Source organism: Scyliorhinus torazame, chromosome 30 (genome assembly GCF_047496885.1).
Source record: "Scyliorhinus torazame isolate Kashiwa2021f chromosome 30, sScyTor2.1, whole genome shotgun sequence".
Taxonomy (NCBI): domain Eukaryota; kingdom Metazoa; phylum Chordata; class Chondrichthyes; order Carcharhiniformes; family Scyliorhinidae; genus Scyliorhinus; species Scyliorhinus torazame.
This window is the reverse complement of record NC_092736.1, coordinates 2,966,516-2,989,781: the sequence shown is the minus strand read 5'-3', so window position 1 is coordinate 2,989,781 and position 23,266 is coordinate 2,966,516. Positions and strand designations below refer to the sequence as shown.

Here is a 23,266-nt window from a genome sequence, read left to right as displayed (position 1 = left end):
GTCTCTCTGTTGCACAGCAGTTTGCAGGTCAAACACCAGAGATTCCTTGCCCCTGATCGCACAGCGCAGGATGCTGGAGAATTGACTTGTGGCTCAGTGCTATGTGAATTAGATTGCGAATGGGAGGGGGGGGGGACCTGGTTGTGAGGCTGTTAATTCATACATCATTTGAAAATCACGGTGAAATCCAGGGCTGACGGAACTGACTGAAATTAATGATTTAATATTCTTGTCACACATCAATGCCTTGAATTTGTGTCTTCATCGCAACCGAGGCTATTGTGCTGCTGCAGGGAGGCAACACGATCTGTAAATGTCGGACACGCAATGTTTGAGAGATGGTTAAAAGAGCAGGGGATGGTGTGTATGTGAGTGTGTGCGCCTGTGTGCGTGTCTGTCTGTGTGTGTCTGTGTGTGTGTGCGAGTGCCTGTGTGTGTGCCTGTCTCTGTGTGTGTGCATGTGTCTGTCCGTGTGTGTCTGTGTGTGTGTGCGTGTGTCTGTGTGTGTGCCTGTCTGTGTGTGTGTGTGCCTGTGTGTGTGTGTCTGTGTGCGAGTGCCTGTGTGTGTGACTGTGTGTGTCTGTGTGTCTATATCTGTCTGTGTGTGTGTCTGTGCTTGTGTCTGTGTGTGTGCGTCTGCGTGTGTGTGTCTGTGTGGATGTGTGTGTTTGTGTGTGTGTGCCTGTCTGTGTGTGTGTCTGTGTGTGTGTGCGAGTGCCTGTGTGTGTGCCTGTCTCTGTGTGTCTGTGTGTGCGCCTGTGTGCGTGTGTGTGTCTGTGTGTGTGTGCGAGTGCCTGTGTGTGTGCCTGTCTCTGTGTGTCTGTGTGTGTGCATGTGTCTGTCCGTGTGTGTCTGTGTGTGTGTGTGCCTGTCTCTGTGTGTGTGTGTCTGTGTGTGTGCGTGTCTGTCTGTGTGTGTGTGCGTGTGTCTGTGTGTGTGCCTGTCTGTGTGTGTGTGTGCCTGTGTGTGTGTGTCTGTGTGCGAGTGCCTGTGTGTGTGACTGTGTGTGGCTGTGTGTCTATATCTGTCTGTGTGTGTGTCTGTGCTTGTGTCTGTGTGTGTGCGTCTGCGTGTGTGTGTCTGTGTGGATGTGTGTGTTTGTGTGTGTGTGCCTGTCTGTGTGTGTGTCTGTCTGTGTGTGTGTGTGTCTGTGTGTGTCTGTATCTGTGTGTGTGCGCGCGAGTGCCTGTGTGTGTGACTATGTGTGTGTGTCTGTCTGTCTGTGTGTGTGTGTGAGTGCCTGTGCGTGTGTGTCTGTGTTTGTGTCTGTCTGTGTGTGAGTGTGTGTGTCTGTGTGTGTCTTATCTGTGTGTGTACCTATGTGTGTAAGTATGTGTTTGTGTCGGTGTCTATGAGATTGGGTGTATCTGTGTGTATGTGTGTGTATAAGTATGTGTGTCTGTATGTGTCGGTGTGTGTGTAAGTATGTGTTTGTGTGTGTATCTGTGTTTGTGTGTGTGTCAATGTGTGTATCTATGTGTGTATGTATGAGATTGGGCGTAGACATGTGCCATGTGTGTTCCTGTGGTTCCTCCCTATTTCACAGAGAACTCTGTGTGTGGGTGTGTATCTGTGAATGTTTGTCCTTGTATCTTCACATTGAGGATCCCCTCCATCGTGTTGTGTGGCACTACCACCGTGCTGAATGGGATAGACTTCAAACACATCTAGCAAGTCCAGACTGGGCATCCAAGAGGTGCTGTGGGCCATCAGCAGCAGCAGAATTGTATCAACCTCAATCTGCAACCTCATGGCCCGGCATATCCCCCACTCCCCCATTACCACAAAGCCAGGGGATCAACCCTGGTTCAATGAAGAGTACAGGCGAGCATGTCAGGAGCAACATCAGGCAGACCCAAAATGAGGTGTCAAACTGGTGAAGCTACAACACAGGACTACTTTGTGTGTCAAACAGCATAAGCAGCAAGTAACAGACAGAGCGAAGCGATTCCACAACCAACACATCAGATCTAAGCTCTGCAGTCCTGCCACATCCAGCTGTGAATGGTGGTGGACAATTAAACAACTCACTGGAGGAGGAGGTTCCACAAATATTCCCATCCTCAATGATGGAGGAGTTCAGCACATCTGTGCAAAAGACAAGGCTGAGGTATTCGCAACAATCTTCAGCCAGAAGTGCCGAGTGGATGATCCATCTCGGTCTCCTCCAGATGTCCCCAGCATCACAGTTGTCAGTCTTCAACCAATACAATTCACTCCGCTTGGTATCAATAAATGGCTGAAGGCCCTGGATACTGCGAAGGCTCTGGACCCTGACAATATCCCGGCAACAGTACTGAAGACTTGTGCTCTAGAACTTGCCGCACCCCTAGCCAAGCTGTTCCAGTACAGCTACAATGCTGGTATCTACCCGGCAATGTGGAAAATTACCCAGGTGCGTCCTGTACACAAGCAGGATAAATCCAACCCAGCCAATTACCGCCCTATCACTCTACTCTCCATCATCAGCAAAGTGATGGACAGTGTCTGTAATGAGCTCCTGGTTACAGTGCCTGTACTGAGCTCCCGGTTACAGTGCCTGTACTGAGCTCCTGGTTACAGTGCCTGTACTGAGCTCCTGGTTACAGTGTCTGTACTGAGCTCCCGGTTACAGTGCCTGCACTGAGCTCCCGGTTACAGTGTCCGTACTGAGCTCCCGGTTACAGTGTCTGTACTGAGCTCCCGGTTACAGTGCCTGTACTGAGCTCCTGGTTACAGTGCCTGTACTGAGCTCCTGGTTACAGTGTCTGTACTGAGCTCCCGGTTACAGTGCCTGTACTGAGCTCCTGGTTACAGTGCCTGTGCTGAGCTGGTTACAGTGCCTGTACTGAGCTCCTGGTTACAGTGCCTGTACTGAGCTCCTGGTTACAGTGTCTGTACTGAGCTCCCGGTTACAGTGTCTGTACTGAGCTCCCGGTTACAGTGCCTGTACTGAGCTCCCGGTTACAGTGTCTGTACTGAGCTCCTGAGCTCCCGGTTACAGTGCCTGTGCTGAGCTCCCGGTTACAGTGCCTGTACTGAGCTCCTGGTTACAGTGTCTGTACTGAGCTCCCGGTTACAGTGCCTGTACTGAGCTCCCGGTTACAGTGCCTGTACTGAGCTCCCGGTTACAGTGCCTGTGCTGAGCTCCCGGTTACAGTGCCTGTACTGAGCTCCCGGTAACAGTGCCTGTACTGAGCTCCTGGTTACAGTGTCTGTACTGAGCTCCCGGTTACAGTGCCTGTACTGAGCTCCTGGTTACAGTGCCTGTACTGAGCTCCCGGTTACAGTGCCTGTACTGAGCTCCCGGTTACAGTGCCTGTGCTGAGCTCCTGGTTACAGTGCCTCAACTGAGCTCCTGGCTACAGTGTCTGTACTGAGCTCCCGGTTACAGTACCTGTACTGAGCTCCCGGTTACAGTGCCTGTACTGAGCTCCTGGTTACAGTGCCTGTACTGAGCTCCTGGTTACAGTGCCTCAACTGAGCTCCTGGCTACAGTGCCTGTACTGAGCTCCTGGTTACAGTGCCTGTACTGAGCTCCTGGTTACAGTGCCTGTGCTGAGCTCCTGGTTACAGTGTCTGTACTGAGCTCCCGGTTACAGTGCCTGTACTGAGCTCCTGGTTACAGTGTCTGTACTGAGCTCCCGGTTACAGTGCCTGTACTGAGCTCCTGGTTACAGTGCCTCAACTGAGCTCCTGGCTACAGTGTCTGTACTGAGCTCCCGGTTACAGTGCCTGTACTGAGCTCCCGGTTACAGTGCCTGTACTGAGCTCCCGGTTACAGTGCCTCAACTGAGCTCCTGGCTACAGTGTCTGTACTGAGCTCCCGGTTACAGTGCCTGTGCTGAGCTCCTGGTTACAGTGTCTGTACTGAGCTCCCGGTTACAGTGCCTGTACTGAGCTCCTGGTTACAGTGTCTGTACTGAGCTCCCGGTTACAGTGCCTCAACTGAGCTCCTGGCTACAGTGTCTGTACTGAGCTCCCGGTTACAGTGCCTGTACTGAGCTCCTGGTTACAGTGTCTGTACTGAGCTCCCGGTTACAGTGCCTGTACTGAGCTCCTGGTTACAGTGTCTGTACTGAGCTCCCGGTTACAGTGCCTCAACTGAGCTCCTGGCTACAGTGTCTGTACTGAGCTCCTGGTTACAGTGCCTGTACTGAGCTCCTGGTTACAGTGCCTGTACTGAGCTCCCGGTTACAGTGCCTGTACTGAGCTCCCGGTTACAGTGCCTCAACTGAGCTCCTGGCTACAGTGTCTGTACTGAGCTCCCGGTTACAGTGCCTGTACTGAGCTCCTGGTTACAGTGTCTGTACTGAGCTCCCGGTTACAGTGTCTGTGCTGAGCTCCCGGTTACAGTGCCTGTACTGAGCTCCCGGTTACAGTGCCTGTGCTGAGCTCCCGGTTACAGTGTCTGTACTGAGCTCCTGGTTACAGTGCCTGTACTGAGCTCCCGGTTACAGTGTCTGTACTGAGCTCCTGGTTACAGTGCCTGTACTGAGCTCCTGGTTACAGTGTCTGTACTGAGCTCCCGGTTACAGTGCCTGTGCTGAGCTCCCAGTTACAGTGCCTGTGCTGAGCTCCTGGTTCCAGTGCCTGTACTGAGCTCCTGGTTACAGTGTCTGTACTGAGCTCCCGGTTACAGTGTCTGTACTGAGCTCCCGGTTACAGTGCCTGTACTGAGCTCCCGGTTACAGTGTCTGTACTGAGCTCCTGGTTACAGTGTCTGTACTGAGCTCCCGGTTACAGTGTCTGTACTGAGCTCCTGGTTACAGTGTCTGTACTGAGCTCCCGGTTACAGTGTCTGTACTGAGCTCCCGGTTACAGTGCCTGTGCTGAGCTCCCGGTTACAGTGCCTGTGCTGAGCTCCTGGTTACAGTGTCTGTAATGAGCTCCTGGCTACAGTGCCTGTACTGAGCTCCTGGTTACAGTGCCTGTACTGAGCTCCTGGTTACAGTGTCTGTACTGAGCTCCTGGTTACAGTGTCTGTACTGAGCTCCTGGTTACAGTGCCTGTACTGAGCTCCTGGTTACAGTGTCTGTACTGAGCTCCTGGTTACAGTGTCTGTACTGAGCTCTGGTTACAGTGCCTGTACTGAGCTCCTGTTTACAGTGTCTGTACTGAGCTCCCGGTTACAGTGCCTGTACTGAGCTCCCGGTTACAGTGCCTGTGCTGAGCTCCCGGTTACAGTGTCTGTACTGAGCTCCTGGTTACAGTGCCTGTACTGAGCTCCCGGTTACAGTGTCTGTACTGAGCTCCTGGTTACAGTGCCTGTACTGAGCTCCTGGTTACAGTGTCTGTACTGAGCTCCCGGTTACAGTGCCTGTGCTGAGCTCCCAGTTACAGTGCCTGTGCTGAGCTCCTGGTTACAGTGCCTGTACTGAGCTCCTGGTTACAGTGTCTGTACTGAGCTCCCGGTTACAGTGTCTGTACTGAGCTCCCGGTTACAGTGCCTGTACTGAGCTCCCGGTTACAGTGTCTGTACTGAGCTCCTGGTTACAGTGTCTGTACTGAGCTCCCGGTTACAGTGTCTGTACTGAGCTCCTGGTTACAGTGTCTGTACTGAGCTCCCGGTTACAGTGTCTGTACTGAGCTCCCGGTTACAGTGCCTGTGCTGAGCTCCCGGTTACAGTGCCTGTGCTGAGCTCCTGGTTACAGTGTCTGTAATGAGCTCCTGGCTACAGTGCCTGTACTGAGCTCCTGGTTACAGTGCCTGTACTGAGCTCCTGGTTACAGTGTCTGTACTGAGCTCCTGGTTACAGTGTCTGTACTGAGCTCCTGGTTACAGTGCCTGTACTGAGCTCCTGGTTACAGTGTCTGTACTGAGCTCCTGGTTACAGTGTCTGTACTGAGCTCTGGTTACAGTGCCTGTACTGAGCTCCTGTTTACAGTGTCTGTACTGAGCTCCTGGTTACAGTGTCTGTACTGAGCTCCTGGTTACAGTGTCTGTACTGAGCTCCCGGTTACAGTGCCTGTACTGAGCTCCTGGTTACAGTGCCTGTACTGAGCTCCCGGTTACAGTGCCTGTACTGAGCTCCCGGTTACAGTGCCTGTACTGAGCTCCTGGTTACAGTGCCTGTACTGAGCTCTGGTTACAGTGTCTGTACTGAGCTCCTGTTTACAGTGTCTGTACTGAGCTCCTGGTTACAGTGCCTGTACTGAGCTCCTGGTTACAGTGCCTGTACTGAGCTCCCGGTTACAGTGTCTGTACTGAGCTCCTGGTTACAGTGTCTGTACTGAGCTCCTGGTTACAGTGCCTGTACTGAGCTCCCGGTTACAGTGCCTGTACTGAGCTCCTGGTTACAGTGCCTGTACTGAGCTCCCGGTTACAGTGCCTGTACTGAGCTCCCGGTTACAGTGCCTGTACTGAGCTCCTGGTTACAGTGCCTGTACTGAGCTCTGGTTACAGTGTCTGTACTGAGCTCCTGTTTACAGTGTCTGTACTGAGCTCCTGGTTACAGTGCCTGTACTGAGCTCCTGGTTACAGTGCCTGTACTGAGCTCCCGGTTACAGTGTCTGTACTGAGCTCCTGGTTACAGTGTCTGTACTGAGCTCCTGGTTACAGTGCCTGTACTGAGCTCCCGGTTACAGTGCCTGTACTGAGCTTCTGGTTACAGTGCCTGTACTGAGCTCCTGGTTACAGTGTCTGTACTGAGCTCCCAGTTACAGTGCCTGTACTGAGCTCCCGGTTACAGTGTCTGTACTGAGCTCCCAGTTACAGTGTCTGTACTTAGTGGTGATCTCACTCAAACCTGCAAAGTACTGAAGGAACAGACAGGGTGGATGCTGATGTGATGCTTCCCTTGGTCGGGGAGGCTAGAACCAGGGGGCAAATTTCACAGTCAGTGTGGGGGAGTCACTTTGGAGCGAGATGGGGAGACGTTGTGAGGGTTGTGTGGCTGTGGCAGCTCAGACGTTGAGTATGTGTAAATAGAGTTTGATAGATTTCTGATTCACAATAATGTGAAGGGCTATGGGGATCGCGGGTGTGAAAGAAATGAAATGTCCATCAGCTATGTTAGTATTGAATTTGGGCAGCTCGGTAGCATAGTGGTTAGCACAATTGCTTCACAACTCCAGGGTCCAAGGTTCGATTCCGGCTTGGGTCACTGTCTGTGTGGAGTCTGCACGTTCTCCCCGTGTCTGCGTGGGTTTCCTCCGGGTGCTCCGGGTCCTCCCACAATCCAAAGATGTGCAGGTTAGGTGGATTGGCCATGATAAATTGCCCTTAGTGTCCAAAATTGCCCTTCGTGTTGGGTGGGGTTACTGGGTTATGGGGATAGGGTAGAGGTGTTGACCTTGAGTAGGGTGCTCTTTCCAAGAGCCGGTGCAGACTCAATGGGCTGAATGGCCTCCTTCTACACTGTAAATTCTATGAGGAGGGGGGACAGGTTTGATGGACAGAATGGCCTTAGCCTGTTCCTGTGATCCTACACAGGGTTGTCCCTGGGAGTTGGGCCTAGAGGGAATCAATATTTGTGGAAGGAGGGCACTGGCTAAATCGCTGGCTTTGAAAGCAGACCAAGGCAGGCCAGCAGCACGGTTCAATTCCCGTACCAGCCTCCCCGAACAGGTGCCGGAATGTGGCGACTAGGGGCTTTTCACAGTAACTTCATTGAAGCCTACTTGTGACAATAAGCGATTTTCATTTCATTTCATTTCATTGTTTGAAACTCTGGAGAATACTCAAGCCCAGTTTGACCAATCTGTCTTTGTAAGTCAGTCGCACCCTGTCCGGAACAAATCTGGTGAACCTTCGCTGTTCTCCCCCTGTGACAGTAATGTCCTTCCTGAGGAAAGGGAACTACATCTGCCCAAAGTGCTGCATGTGTGGTCTAACCCAGCTCCTACACAATTGAAGTGAAACCTCCCTGCTCCTGGACTCAAATCCTCTCGTGATACCGGCTAACATTCCATTGGCCTTCCTAATACGTTGCTGATCCCGCATGCGAGCCTTCAATGACTTACGGACAAGGTCACCTGGGTCCTTGTACATCAACACTTCCTAATTTCTTATCACAGTAAGAAGTCTTGACAACACCAGGTTAAAGTCCAACAGGTTTGTTTCGATGTCACTAGCTTTCGGAGCGCTGCTCCTTCCTCAGGTGAATGAAGAGGTTTGTTCCAGAAACATGTATACATCTTTCTCACAACACACGTCCCCTCCTAGCTTTCTGTCATCTACGAACATGGAAATATTGGCCGGGATCCCCCCCCCCCGCTGGGGCGGAGAATCCGGGGGGGCGGGGGGGGGGGGGGGGGGCGCGAATCCTGCCCCGATGCGGCTTCCCTATTCTCCGGTGCCGTTTTTTGGGAGCTGGCGGGATTCCCCCCACGCCGGTTGGGGGCCGTTGACAGCAGCCCCCCCCGGCGATTCTCCGGGCCCCGATGGGCCGAGTGGTTGTCAGGTTTTGCCCAGTCCCACCGGCGTGAATCACTCACCTCCCACACGGCGGGACATGGCAGGTAAGTGTGTGGGGGCGGTCCTCGGCGGGCTGGGGATCCGACCCCGGGAGGGCCCCCACGGTGGCCTGGCCCGCGATCGGGGCCTACCGATCCTGCGGGCGGGCTGGTCCCATGGGGGCCTTCTTTCCTCCGCGCCGGGCCCATGTTGGGCTCCGCCATATTGCCCGGGGGCCGGCGCGGGGAAGGGAATGCACGGAAATACGCCGGCTGGTCCGCGCATGAGCAGAAATATGCCGGCCGGCCCGCGTATGTGCGAACTTGCGTCGGCCCTTTGTAGCCGGCTGGAGTTGCAGGAACCACTCCGGTTTGTCAACCTAGCCCCCTAGAAAGGGGAGAATTCCTGACTTTCGGGGGCCGTTGACACCGGAGTGGTTGGCGCCGGTTTTCACGCCGGGGACACAGCCCCATTAATGCAGAATCCTGACCATTGTATTTGGCTCCCACACCCTAAACATTGGTATATATTGTGAAAAGCTGGGACCCAAGTACTGATCCTTGCTGCTTTCCCCACTAACCACAGCCTGCCAACATGTACCATCTACAAGATGCAGGAATTCACCAAGACACCTGAGGCAGCACCTTCCAAACCTCTACCATCTAGAAGGATAAGAGCAGCAGATACCTGGGAACCCCACCACCTGGAGGTCCCCCTCCAAGTGGACACTGGAGTTCCACACTGGACACTGGAGTTCCACACTGGACACTGGAGTTCCACACTGGGCACTGGAGTTCCACACTGGACACTGGAGTTCCACACTGGACACTGGAGTTCCACACTGGGCACTGGAGTTCCACACTGGATATTTCAGTCAGAGTGGAAATCATCGCCACAATTTCTCCTGTTTGGATTGGCTGCAATTCCCTCCTGCCCGCGACAGGCGGGATGTTTGAACTGGAATGTTCAGTAAATACCAGCAACAAAATTAATGTTTTTAACAAGGACTGGAATGTGATAATTGAGGTTCTGGAAGTCGCAGCTCTCCCTGGCATTTCTCCTCGAATTAACTCCCTCCTCACTTCCGGTTGCGTCTATGCGGAGCTAAGCCGCACGATTCGGCAGCTCCCGCGAACACGGACTTTCGGGCTCGATAGAAGAGCCCCAACGGAACTTTTTTTACAGCCAAACCGTGGGGAAGAGAGGAGAGAGGTCCCCTAGTAACTTGTATGGACCGGACCCGCAGCGAAACGGCCAAAAAATGGCATTGGAGCAGCGGGAGAAGAGAGGGAAAACAAACAAAATGGCGGCGGCCAGGGACAAAGAGGAGATGCAAGAATTCATCAAGCGCTGCTTCGAGGAGCTGCGCAAGGAGATGGTGGCGCCTATGCTGGCAATAATTGAAGGACTTGGGGCAACCCAGAAAGCCCACGAGGTGAAGATCCAGGAGATCCAGGAAAAAGTGAGTGAGAATGAGGACGAGCTCTTGGGCCTGGCGGAGAGAGTGGAGCGGCACGAGGCGCTACACAAGACGTGGGCGGGAAGACTCGAAGACCTGGAGAACAGGTCGAGGAGAAATAATCTGAGGATCCTGGGTCTCCCAGAAGGAGTGGAGGGGGCTGACGCTGCGGCATATGCGGGCACAATGATCGGGGCGCTGATGGGCGCGGAGGCCCCCCCGGGATTGCTGGAGCTGGAAGGGGCGCACCGAGTGCTGGCGAGGAAGCCCAAAGCAAACGAGCCGCCAAGGGCGATGGTGGTGAGATTTCACCGGTTCACAGATAGAGAGAGGGTCCTAAAATGGGCCAAGAAGGAGCGGAGCAGCAAGTGGGACAATGCGGAGATCAGAATATACCCGGACTGGAGCGCGGAGGTCGCTAAGCGGAGAGCGGGTTTCAACCGGGCCAAAGCGGTGCTGCATCGGAAAGGAGTGAAATTTGGAATGTTGCAGCCAGCGCGACTGTGGGTTACACATAATGGCCAACACCACTACTTCGAAACGCCCGAAGAGGCGTGGACCTTTATACTAACTGAAAAGTTGGACTCTAATTGAGGGTTTGTGAGGGTGGGAGGTATTTGAGGGTTGACCTGTGCTGATAATCCGGCTGATAATGTGGAATGTGAGGGGCCTGAATGGGCCGGTGAAGAGGGCTCGCGTGTTCGCGCACTTGAAGGGACTGAAGGCAGACGTGGCAATGCTCCAAGGGACACACCTGAAGGTGGCGGACCAGGTTAGGTTAAGAAGGGGATGGGTAGGACAGGTATTTCACTCGGGACTGGACGCGAAAAATAGAGGGGTGGCAATTCTGGTGGGAAAGTGGGTGTCATTTGAGGCCAAGACTATTGTAGCGGACAATGGAGGGCGATATGTAATGGTGAGCGGTAGGTTGCAAGGGACGAGGTTGGTGTTGGTAAATGTATACGCCCCGAACTGGGATGATGCCGGATTCATGAAGCGCATGTTGGGGCGCATTCCGGACCTGGAGATAGGAGGCCTGATAATGGGAGGGGACTTCAATACAGTGCTGGACCCAGCACTGGACCGCTCCAGATCAAGGACTGGAAAGAGGCCGGCGGCGGCCAAGGTACTTAGGGGGTTTATGGATCAGATGGGGGGAGTGGACCCATGGCGGTTTGCAAGACCGCAGGCCACGGAATTTTCTTTCTTCTCCCACGTACATAAGGTTTACTCCCGGATAGACTTCTTTGTGCTGGGCAGGGCACTCATCCCGAGGGTGGAGGGGACGGAGTATTCGGCCATATCCGTTTCGGACCATGCCCCGCACTGGGTGGAAATGGGGCTGGGAGAGGAGAGGGACCAATGCCCGCTGTGGCGGCTGGACGTGGGACTGCTGGCAGATGAGGTGGGAAGGTGAGGGGGGGGGGTTTATCGAAAGGTACTTGGAGGCCAACGACAACGGGAAGGTGCGAATGGGGGTGGTATGGGAGGCGTTGAAGGCGGTGATCAGGGGAGAGCTAATCTCCATCAGGGCTCATAGGGAGAAGACAGAGGGCATGGAAAGGGAGAGGTTAGTGGGGGAGATTTTGCGAGAGGACAGGAGATACGCAGAGGCCCCGGAGGAAAGATTACTTGGGGAAAGGTGACGGCTCCAGACGGAGTTTGACCTGTTGACCACGGGGAAGGCGGAGGCACAGTGGAGGAAGGCGCAGGGGGCGACCTACGAGTACATGGAAAAGGCTAGTCGGATGCTGGCACACCAGCTCCGTAAGAGGACGGCAGCGAGGGAAATAGGGGGAGTCAAAGATGGAGGGGGAGCCACGGTTCAGAGTGCAACGGAAATAAACAAGGTATTCAAGGCCTTCTAAGAAGAGCTGTACAGATCCCAGCCCCCAGGGGGAGAAGAGGGGATGGGAAGATTCCTGGACCAACTGCGGTTCCCGAGGGTGGAGGAGCAAGAGGCGGCTGGTTTGGGGGCACCAATCGGGTTGGAGGAGCTGAGTAAGGGTTTGGGGAGCATGCAGGCGGGGAAGGCCCCAGGGCCGGACGGGTTCCCGGTGGAGTTCTCTAGAAAGTATGCGGACCTGTTGGCCCCGTTACTAGTGAGGACCTTTAACGAGGCAAGAGAGGAGGGGACCCTGCCCCCGACAATGTCAGAGGTGACAATTTCCTTGATTCTGAAGCGAGACAAGGACACACTGCAACGTGGATCGTACAGGCCGATTTCGCTCTTAAATGTGGACGCTAAGCTATTGGCAAAAGTGCTGGCCACGAGGATTGAGGACTGTGTCCCGGGGGTGATTCATGAGGACCAGACGGGATTCGTAAAGGGCAGGCAATTAAATACTAATGTGCGGCGGCTCTTAAACGTGATAATGATGACATCGGAGGAGGGAGAGGCGGAGATAGTGGCAGCTATGGACGCGAAAAAGGCCTGTGACCGAGTAGAGTGGGAGTACCTCTGGGAGGTGTTGCGTAGGTTTGGGTTCGGGGAAGGGTTTATCAGCTGGGTTAAGCTCCTTTACAGAGCCCCGATGGCGAGTGTAGTGACGAACTGGCGGAGGTCGGAGTACTTTCGGCTGTACTGAGGAACGAAGCAGGGGTACCCCCTGTCCTCCCTGTTGTTTGCATTGGCGATCGAACCCTTGGCCATATCACTGAGGGAGTCCAATAAATGGAGGGAGGTGGTCCGAGGGGGAGAAGAGCATCGGGTGTCGCTATACGCGGATGACCTGCTGCTGTACGTGGCGGACCCAATGGAGGGGATGGTGGAGGTCATGCAGACTCTGAGGGAGTTTGGGGAGTTCTCGGACTATAAGCTCAATGTAGGGTGAAGTGAGCTTTTTGTATTACAGGCAGGGGACCAAGAAAGAGGGATAGGGGACCTACCGCTGAGGAGGGCGGAGGGGAGCTTTCGGTATCTGGGGATCCAGATAGCCAGGGGTTGGGGGGCCTACACAAATTGAATCTGACGAGGTTGGTGGACCAAATGGAGGTGGACTTCAAAAGATGGGACATGTTACCGCTCTCGCTGGCGGGTAGAGTGCAGTCGGTCAAAATGGTGGTCCTCCCGAGGTTTCTGTTTGTGTTTCAGTGCCTTCCCATCGTGATCACCAAGGGCTTTATCAAGAGAGTAGGTAGGAGTATTATGGGGTTTGTGTGGGCGAATAAGACCCCGAGGGTAAGGAGAGGGTTCCTGGAACGCAGTAGGGACCGAGGAGGACTGGCGCTGCCAAACCTGGGGAGCTACTACTGGGCAGCAAATGTGGCGATGGTCCGTAAGTGGATTATGGAGGGAGAGGGGGCGGCATGGAAGAGGATGGAGGTGGCGTCCTGTAAAGGAACGAGCCTGGGGGCGTTGGTAACGGCACCGCTGCCGCTCTCGCCGACAAAGTATACCACGAGCCCGGTGGTGGCGGCAACGTTAAGGATCTGGGGCCAGTGGAGACGGCACAGGGGTGCAGAGGGAGCCTCGGTGTGGTCTCCGATCAGGGGTAACCACCGGTTTGTCCCGGGGAAGATGGACGGGGGGTTCCAGGGCTGGCTTCGGGCGGGGATTAGAAGAATGGGGGACCTGTTCATTGACGGGACATTTGCGAGCCTAGGGGCACTGGAGGAGAAGTTTGAGTTACCCCCGGGAAATGCATTTAGATATATGCAGGTGATGGCTTTTGTGAGGCGACAGGTCAGGGAATTCCCGTTGCTCCCGGCACAAGAAATTCAAGACAGGGTGATCTCGGGTGTATGGGTCGGGGAGGGCAAGGTTTCGGCAATACACCAAGAGATGAAAGAAGAGGGGGAAGCCCTAGCAGAAGAGTTGAAGGGTAAATGGGAGGAGGAGCTGGGGGAGGAGATCGAGGAAGGTTTGTGGGCTGATGCCCTGGGTAGGGTTAATTCCTCCTCCTCGTGTGCCAGGCTCAGCCTGATACAATTTAAGGTGGTCCACAGAGCGCACTTGACAGGGGCGAAGTTGAGTAGGTTCTTTGGGGTAGAGGACCGATGTGGAAGGTGCTCAGGGAGCCCGGCGAATCATGTCCATATGTTTTGGTCATGCCCGGCACTGGAGGGGTTCTGGAGAGGAGTGGCGGGAGCAATATCTCAGGTGGTGAAAGTCCGGGTCAAGCCAAGCTGGGGGCTAGCAATATTCGGAGTAGTGGACGAGCCGGGAGTGCAGGAGGCGAAAGAGGCCGGCATTCTGGCCTTTGCGTCCCTAGTAGCCCGGCGAAGGATCTTGCTAATGTGGAAGGAGGCGAAGCCCCCCAGCCTGGAGGCCTGGATAAATGATATGGCTGGGTTCATAAAGTTGGAGAGGATTAAGTTCGCCTTGAGAGGGTCTGCGCAGGGGTTCTACAGGCGGTGGCAACCGTTCCTAGACTATCTCGCGGAGCGTTAGAGGAAGGTCGGTCAGCAGCAGAAGCAACCCTGGGGGGGGTGGAGGGGAACGAGAGATTGTTTGAGGGGATGGATGAGCAGGAGATAACATGGAGGGTGGGGGAAACTGGCACGTGCGGGAGAGAGCCAGTGTATAAAGGTATGTAAATATACCATTTTGCCATGTATATATCTTGCTCTGCGCGATTTTGTGTTATTTTGTTACGGGGGGGTTATTGTTTGTAAGGGGAAAAAATTGTGTTGTTAAAAAACTTTAATAAATATATATTTTTTAAAAAGAATTAACTCCCTCCTAACCGTGAGCCGCTGGTAGGTGACATTGAGAGAGAATCCCACATACGCACCTCCTCCACATGCCCCTCAACTCCATCCAGCCAGTTTCTCCCCACGCGGCAGTATTTGAGTGCTTGTCCTGTGTTTAGCTGCTGTCGAAATGGGTTCTTTGTGCTGTGATTGGGATGTTGATGAACATTTAACCCTGTTTAAGCTTTGTGCCTGTTGTCGAGCGAGAGCGAGAGAGAGCGAGAGAGAGAGAAAGGCTGCTGATTGTGGCCTTCACCCGGGGTAGCTGGATCAACACGATTCGAGTTTGGAAACATTGAATTAAATGCTGGCGATCTCAGAAGGCCGAGCTAATCATTGCGCTTAACACCTCAGCACCAACTCTACAGATTACCTGTTTTTACACAGTTTTATTCTAATCGGAATACGCTCTCTGGGTACTTCACAGCATCCTGATGTTTGAATGCAGTTGGCAAAACAAGATTAGGTTGAATTGCTGCATCTGGTCATTGGTTTTGCTCGCTTACCTGCTCCTGCCAGGTATCCCGCTGTGTGTGAATATTCTGCTGACTGTCTCTGCCATCTGTATTGTGGCCTAGAAGCAGGGGGTCTCCGTCACACATCAATGGAAGCATTTGAGAGATTCCTATTCAGCTTTGGGCGTGAAAGTCCTTTGTCAAGAAGAAGTGAGACTAACAACTGGATCTTCACAGAATCATAGAATCCCTACAGTGCAGAGGCCCATCGAGTTGCACTGACCCTCTGAAAGAGCACCCTACCCAGGCCCAGTCCCCCGCCCCTGCCCCGTAACCCACCTAACCTGGACACGAAGGGGCAATTTAGCGTGGCCAATCTACCTAACCTGCACACCTTTGGATTGTGAGCGGAAACTGATTTGAAGACGAAGTGTTGACGCCAGCGTGGGAACAGTGGCGTTTTATGCCCGAAGAAACGGGGCTAAAGCTGCGTGTGGTGGGGGGCTCGCAGCCCCACAGCGTAAACCCACTGTCTTTACCTGCGGATACCGCCGGAGAATTGCCGACTCCATGGCCGTGCACGCCAGCGGCCAGATCGTGTAACGTGGCACCGGCCGTGCACTGCCCCCCATTGACCAGGCTCGCCACCCCCGGACCAACCCCCAACAGTCCCCCCAGCCCCCGCCAAAGCCCCCCCCCCGCCCCCCGACTGTGGCGGCACAGGACTCAGTCCGCAGCTGCCACGCCGAGTTCACAAATAGGATAAGTGTTCCACGCCGTCAGGAACTCGGTCCATCGGGGGCGGAGCATCGGGGGGGGCTTCAGGTGACGTCCCGAGACCGTCCACGCGGTGTACTCTGCGAGGGGGCGGAGCATCGGAAAAGCAGTGCCACCCCCAATTCCGGCGCCAACGGAGATTCTCCGGCCGATCGCTGAACGCGATTCCGGCGTCGTAGACCGGAGAATGCCGCCCCCCAGCCAGGCTGCCAGGTGTGGCTGAGCTGTCAGACAGGTGGGCCACACCATCGCGGTGGTAATATTACCGGGCGGGTAACACCACCATCGAAATTGGAAAATTTAATTCATTCACCCATCAAACCTGGAATTAAAACTAGACGCAGTGACGGCAACCAACCCAGCTGTCAGATTCTCGTTAAAAACCCATCTGTAAGGACGGAAATCTGCTGCCTTGACCCACTCGGGTCTACATGGGCCTCCAGAGCCACAACAATGTGATTGACTTTGAACTGCCCTCTGATATCCACTCCGTTGGATTCAAAATGGCAGCTTGGCACCACCTTCCCAATTAGTGATGGGCAACAAATGCCCTTCTCTTGGCTAAATGAAGGTGGGTGCTGGGCTGGCTGATGTCGAGGACTTGGTCCTGTCTGGTGGTGAGTGTGGTTTCGACATGGACCACGGAGACCCTGTCCACTTGCCTGGATAGAGGCCTTCCTGCTTCACTGTATCTGACACTTTATCACTTTATCTGACACAATAGCTACTCAAAGTGTTGAACTTTACTAGACAGTAAAACAATCGTGACAGTATGCAGCCTGGATTCTGATAGCCATTGTTAACTTTGACTCTCTCGTTCACTTGCAAAAAGTTATAAATCGTTTCAGAGCTGAAGCACCAATTGGTGATTAGTAATATTCTCATCCAATGACTCTTCTCTATCTTGCCATTTCTCAAAGCTATGTGGCTGCTGAGATGAATCTGGTTTAACAGACCTTGGAGTCCAGACGGAAAGAAGCATATATCAAAGCCCAATCTTACATAAAACCGTTTGATGTTTATGAAGTAACCCCTGACAATGATTGAGGGGGGGGGACAGGTGTTCCACAGGGTGAGGATTGGAATGGCGAAGGGTGTGGAAAGATTGGGAAAGACATGATGTGGAGATACCGGCGTTGGACTGGGGTGGGCTCAGTAAGATGTCCTACAACACCAGGTCGAAGTCCAACAGGTTTGGAGTCACTAGCTTTCGGAGCACTGCTCCTTCCTCAGGTGAAAGCAGCCCCCCTCCCAAATCCTCCAGCTCCTGGAATCCAGCAAACGACCCAACGTCGTAATATTTGTCACCTCCTTAAAAGTGTCATTTATACCCATAAAGGAAGACCCAGTCGATAGAATAGGATTAAAGTCTCTGAAAATTCATTGCAATGAGCATTCCTGAACAATCCCACAGAGATTAGAAATGGCCCATTTAAACAGGAGATTTACGTTAATACTCAGGAAAGGATCAGTGAATATTACAAGTCTGCAGGTAATTTCTTCCACCAATCTTCACCATAGCCTCGGTACTTTAGAGCTTAGATTCTCACAGACTGAGAGATTTTAATTAAACGGAGCTTTCAGTAGCTGTTAAAGGCTTATTATGTGATGTTCTAGATTCTCTGCTATTGTCAGAATGGTCTTTACTGGACAGGAGCGAACCATTCAGCCCAGTTTAGCACGGCCAGTCCACCTAACCTGCTCATCCGTGGGCTGTGGGAGGAAACCGGAGCACCCGGAGGAAACCCACGCACACACGGGGAGACTCCGCACAGACAGTTACCCAAGCCGGGAATTGAACCCGGGTCCCTGGCGCTGTGAGGCAGCAGTGCTAACCACTGTGCCGCCAGTGAATGCTCAGAGATTACACCCCACGGGGGGGAAAGTCAGAGCAATTAAGGAGACACCAGCCCCTCGGAACACCTCAAAACTCAGATCTTTCCTGGGAATAGTCAACTATTATGGGCCGTTCCTCCTGAATCTATCAACATTGTGAGCACCATTACATGCACTGTTAAAGGAGCACCGGGGATGGGATTGGTAAGCACCACAGAAAGAATGCAGTCTTCATGTTTACTGGGGAGTTTTGATGGGTAGAGGGTGGGTTACCCCAGACATTGGAGGAAGGGTCCGAGAGACCCGTTGGGGATGTATCAAGAACGCTAACAGACGCAGGAAGAGGATGCCCCCAAATAGAAGGCCTGCCAATTATCCACGGCATCAAGAAGGTTCACCGGTTCACCAATACACATACGGGAGGCATTTTACTGTCCTCACAGACCACAGGCTCTTCAAGGGACACAAGGTGATTCCACCAATTGCTTCTGCTAGGTTACTACGTTGGGCGCTGTTCATATCGGCCTGAGAAGATACCATCGAGCATTGACCAGGTGTGCGCGTAGCCAATCCGTTACCACAGGAGACAGTAATGGCCTTAAACTCTCTGGACTCCTTATGTGTGACAGCGCATCACATTAAATAGCGGACCAATCCAGGCCCACTGTTAGCGAAGGTTAAACGTATGTTGCATGGATGGCAGAATGGCAAAACATTGGAGGAAATGAAGCCTCACAAGCTCAGGAACGGTGAGATACGTTACGAGGATGGTGTCGCCCTTTGGGGAATGAGAGTGGTCATCCGCACACCACGAAGAGAATCCCTGTTTGAAGAATTGCCTGGCACCCATTCAGGCGTGTCAAAGATGCAAATGCGAGCGAGAAGGTATATTTGATGGCCTGGCATCGATGCTGATATAAAAAGGGTTGTGAAACAATGTGACCAATGCCAGTCACACCAGAGGTTGCCAGCCGCGGTTCCCTGGGGATGTCCATGTCGGCCGTGGGCGAGAGTCCACATGGATTCTATTGGCCTATTTATGGAGTAATGTTCCATTCGCTGGTAGATGCCCACTCGAAATGGATGGAGGGTTTGGAATTGAATCTTCATCTGCCACAGTTGAGAAACTGCGCCAATGTTTCGCCACCCACGGTGTGCGAGACGTCCTTGTCTCAGACAATGGAATGATGTACACAAGTGCGGACTTCATGACATTTAATGCAATAAAGCCTACTTGGACTGCACCTTCTCACCCCCTCGTCAGGCCGGTTGGCTAAATGTGCAGTTCAGACTTTCAAAGCTGGACTGAAAAAGCCGTCGCCCGTGCCACTGGGAACTGGGATAGCGCGGTTCCTGTTCCTCTACAGAACCACCCCGCATAGCCGCCACCGGCACAGCCCCAGGTCAGCCGCTGATGGGTCGACACTTGGGCAACCAGGTTGAGCCTGGCGGTTCCAGATTTGGCGGGGTGGGGACAAGGCACAGTTGCCAGGAAAGGAACCACGATTCGGAAAATGTGGAAAGAATATTTGAGATGGACGATCCAGTTTTTGTCAAGAATTTCGGAAATGACCCAGGTTGGGTCGCGGGCATTGTGGCGGCCAAGGCCTCTGTCCTATGAGGTGAAAGTGGAGGACAAGAGTTTGAAGAAACACGTGGATTGTTTTCAGACACGAGAGCCACCCCAAGGGCCAGTATTGCTGCCTGATCGCGTTGTGCCAGCCGGTGGTGGTGTTGTCCAAGGAGTGACGTGGCTGACCCGCCAGAGGCTCCCAGTGGGATCGGGAACACAGAGGGAAATGAGGTGCTGCTCCCAGGAGAGAGTTCCAGTGAAGCAGATCCAACGGAAGCTACCTCCAAGCGGAACCTCGACTGGTTCCTGGCCGCGAGGTTTGCTAGTGTCACACGGGAGGGTTTAATCTAGTATGGCAGGGGGGTGGGCACGGGAGCAATAGGTCAGAAGGTGAGAGCATTGAGGGAGAACTAGGGAATAGGGACAGTGGGGCTCTGAGGCAGAGCAGACAGGGAGAAGTTGCTGAACACAGCGGGTCTGGTGGCCTGAAGTGCATATGTTTTAATGCAAGGAGCATTACGGGTAAGGCAGATGAACTTAGAGCTTGGATTAGTACTTGGAACTATGATGTTGTTGCCATTACAGAGACCTGGTTGAGGGAAGGGCAGGATTGGCAGCTAAACGTTCCAGGATTTAGATGTTTCAGGCGGGATAGAGGGGGATGTAAAAGGGGAGGCGGAGTTGCGCTACTGGTTAGGGAGAATATCACAGCTGTACTGCGGGAGGACACCTCAGAGGGCAGTGAGGCTATATGGGTAGAGATCAGGAATAAGAAGGGTGCAGTCACAATGTTGGGGGTATACTACAGGCCTCCCAACAGCCAGCGGGAGATAGAGGAGCAGATAGGTAGACAGATTTTGGAAAAGAGTAAAAACAACAGGGTTGTGGTAATGGGAGACTTCAGCTTCCCCAATATTGACTGGGACTCACTTAGTGCCAGGGGCTTAGACGGGGCGGAGTTTGTAAGGAGCATCCAGGAGGGCTTCTTGAAACAATATGTAGACAGTCCAACTAGGGAAGGGGCGGTACTAAACCTGGTATTGGGGAATGAGCCCAGCCAGGTGGTAGATGTTTCAGTAGGGGAGCATTTCGGTAACAGTGACCACAATTCAGTAAGTTTTAAAGTACTGGTGGACAAGGATAAGAGTGGTCCGCGGATGAATGTGCTAAATTGGGGGAAGGCTAATTATAACAATATTAGGCGGGAACTGAAGAACATAGATTGGGGGCGGATGTTTGAGGGCAAAATCAACATCTGACATGTGGGAGGCTTTCAAGTGGCAGTTCCTGTGAGGAAGAAAGATAAATACGGCAATTTTCGGGAACCTTGGATGACGAGTGATATTGTAGGCCTCGTCAAAAAGAAAAAGGAGGCATTTGTCAGGGCTAAAAGGCTGGGAACAGACGAAGCCTGCGTGGAATATAAGGAAAGTAGGAAGGAACTTAAGCAAGGAGTCAGGAGGGCTATAAGGGGTCACGAAAAGTCATTGGCAAATAGGGTTAAGGAAAATCCCAAGGCTTTTTACACATACATAAAAAGCAAGAGGGTAGCCAGAGAAAGGGTTGGCCCACTGAAGGATAGGCAAGGGAATCTATGTGTGGAGCCAGAGGAAATGGGCGAGGTACTAAATGAATACGTTGCATCGGTATTCACCAAAGAGAAGGAATTGGTAGATGTTGAGTCTGGAGAAGGGGGTGTAGATAGCTTGGGTCACATTGTGATCCAAAAAGACGAGGTGTTGGGTGTCTTAAAAAATATTAAGGTAGATAAGTCCCCAGGGCCTGATGGGATCTACCCCAGAATACTGAAGGAGGCTGGAGAGGAAATTGCTGAGGCCTTGACAGAAATCTTTGGATCCTCGCTGTCTTCAGGGGATGTCCCGGAGGACTGGAGAATAGCCAATGTTGTTCCTCTGTTTAAGAAGGGTAGCAAGGATAATCCCGGGAACTACAGGCCGGTGAGCCTTACTTCAGTGGTAGGGAAATTACTGGAGAGAATTCTTCGAGACAGGATCTACTCCCATTTGGAAGCAAATGGACGTATTAATGAGAGGCAGCACGGTTTTGTGAAGGGGAGGTCGTGTCTCACTAACTTGATAGAGTTTTTCGAGGAGGTCACTAAGATGATTGATGCAGGTAGGGCAGTAGATGTTGTCTATATGGACTTCAGTAAGGCCTTTGACAAGGTCCCTCATGGTAGACTAGTACAAAAGGTGAAGTCACACGGGATCAGGGGTGAGCTGGCAAGGTGGATACAGAACTGGCTAGGCCATAGAAGGCAGAGAGTAGCAATGGAGGGATGCTTTTCTAATTGGAGGGCTGTGACCAGTGGTGTTCCACAGGGATCAGTGCTGGGACCTTTGCTCTTTGTAGTATATATAAATGATTTGGAGGAAAATGTAACTGGTCTGATTAGTAAGTTTGCAGGCGACACAAAGGTTGGTGGAATTGCGGATAGCGATGAGGACTGTCGGAGGATACAGCAGGATTTAGATTGTCTGGAGACTTGGGCGGAGAGATGGCAGATGGAGTTTAATCCGGACAAATGTGATGGTAATGCATTTTGGAAGGTCTAATGCAGGTAGGGAATATACAGTGAATGGTAGAACCCTCAAGAGTATTGAAAGTCAAAGAGATCTAGGAGTACAGGTCCACAGGTCATTGAAAGGGGCAACACAGGTGGAGAAGGTAGTCCAGAAGGCATACGGCATGCTTGCCTTCATTGGCCGGGGCATTGAGTATAAGAATTGGCAAGTCATGTTGCAGCTGTATAGAACCTTAGTTAGGCCACACTTGGAGTATAGTGTTCAATTCTGGTCGCCACACTACCAGAAGGATGTGGAGGCTTTAGAGAGCGTGCAGAAGAGATTTACCAGAATGTTGCCTGGTATGGAGGGCATTAGCTATGAGGAGCGATTGAATAAACTCGGTTTGTTCTCACTGGAACGAAGGAGGTTGAGGGGAGACCTGATAGAGGTATATAAAATTATGAGGGGCATAGACAGAGTGGATAGTCAGAGGCTTTTCCCCAGGGTAGAGGGGTCAATTACTAGGGGGCATAGGTTTAAGGTGAGAGGGGCAAGGTTTAGAGTAGATGTACGAGGCAAGTTTTTTATGCAGAGGGTAGTGGGTGCCTGGAACTCACTACCGGAGGAGGTGGTGGAAGCAGGGACGATAGGGACATTTAAGGGGCATCTTGACAAATGTATGAATAGGATGGGAATAGAGGGATACGGACCCAGGAAGTGTAGAAGATTGTAGTTTAGTCGGGCAGCATGGTCGGCACGGGCTTGGAGGGCCGAAGTGCCTGTTCCTGTGCTGTACTTTTCTTTGTTCTTTGTTGGTTGTTGGGACATCAATCCCAGACCTCTGACAAGCGGAGTTATGAACTGTGTTAACCATTGTTCATTATTGTTAATTTTTTCAGTTTGTAATAACCTGCATGTGACATGCATGAGGTCCAGCGTGTGTTTTATAGGGTCGGCCTCTGTCCAGGTCGAGAGACAGGGGTGAGGAGGCGGTGATGTGTAACCGGGCCCAAAGCTGAATAAAGATCTCCCCCTTGTCATTACTATAAGTTATCAATGCATTGTGTAATAAAGGACTTAAAGGGGGAGGGGTGTGTAGCTAAGCCCCTTTAAAAAGGGTGTGGAACTTAAGGATCATGTGACCCACTCGCCCAATGGGGAACGGGTGCAGTGATCCTGCAGAGCTCGGGTTTTTCAGCCAGTTGTGATCCGAGTGCTGAGATTGGAGTCACTGGTCATAGCACTCTTCATATAGTTTCAAATAAAGCCGCGTGTTACCCCTCACGAGGACTGCAGGGGATCGCTGATTGATCTCCCATGGGCTTTGTAGAATACGGGTTCCCACAGTGAGCAAGCGGAGGCTACCCAGCAGGGGCCCGTTAGCGGGACCTTTAAATGTCGCTCCCAGACCCAGAGCGGCTGTTCCCGATGGTCCTGGACTGGGACGTTTGTTTTGTGTATCGTGGTAGCGGCTCCATTTTCAGTTTGGCCTTTTAATCCGCGCTTCCTGGAATGATTACATTGGCGATGAGGATTCGGAGCAGTCTTTTCGAAACTCCAACGACA

At 52.7% G+C, this 23,266-nt stretch overlaps 1 protein-coding gene across 3 annotated transcripts in view; it reads left to right on the top strand.

The window, feature by feature from the left end:
* Positions 1 to 23,266, top strand: part of lingo1a (leucine rich repeat and Ig domain containing 1a) — a 981,364-nt gene that overhangs the window by 787,165 nt on the left and 170,933 nt on the right. The window lies entirely within an intron of this gene.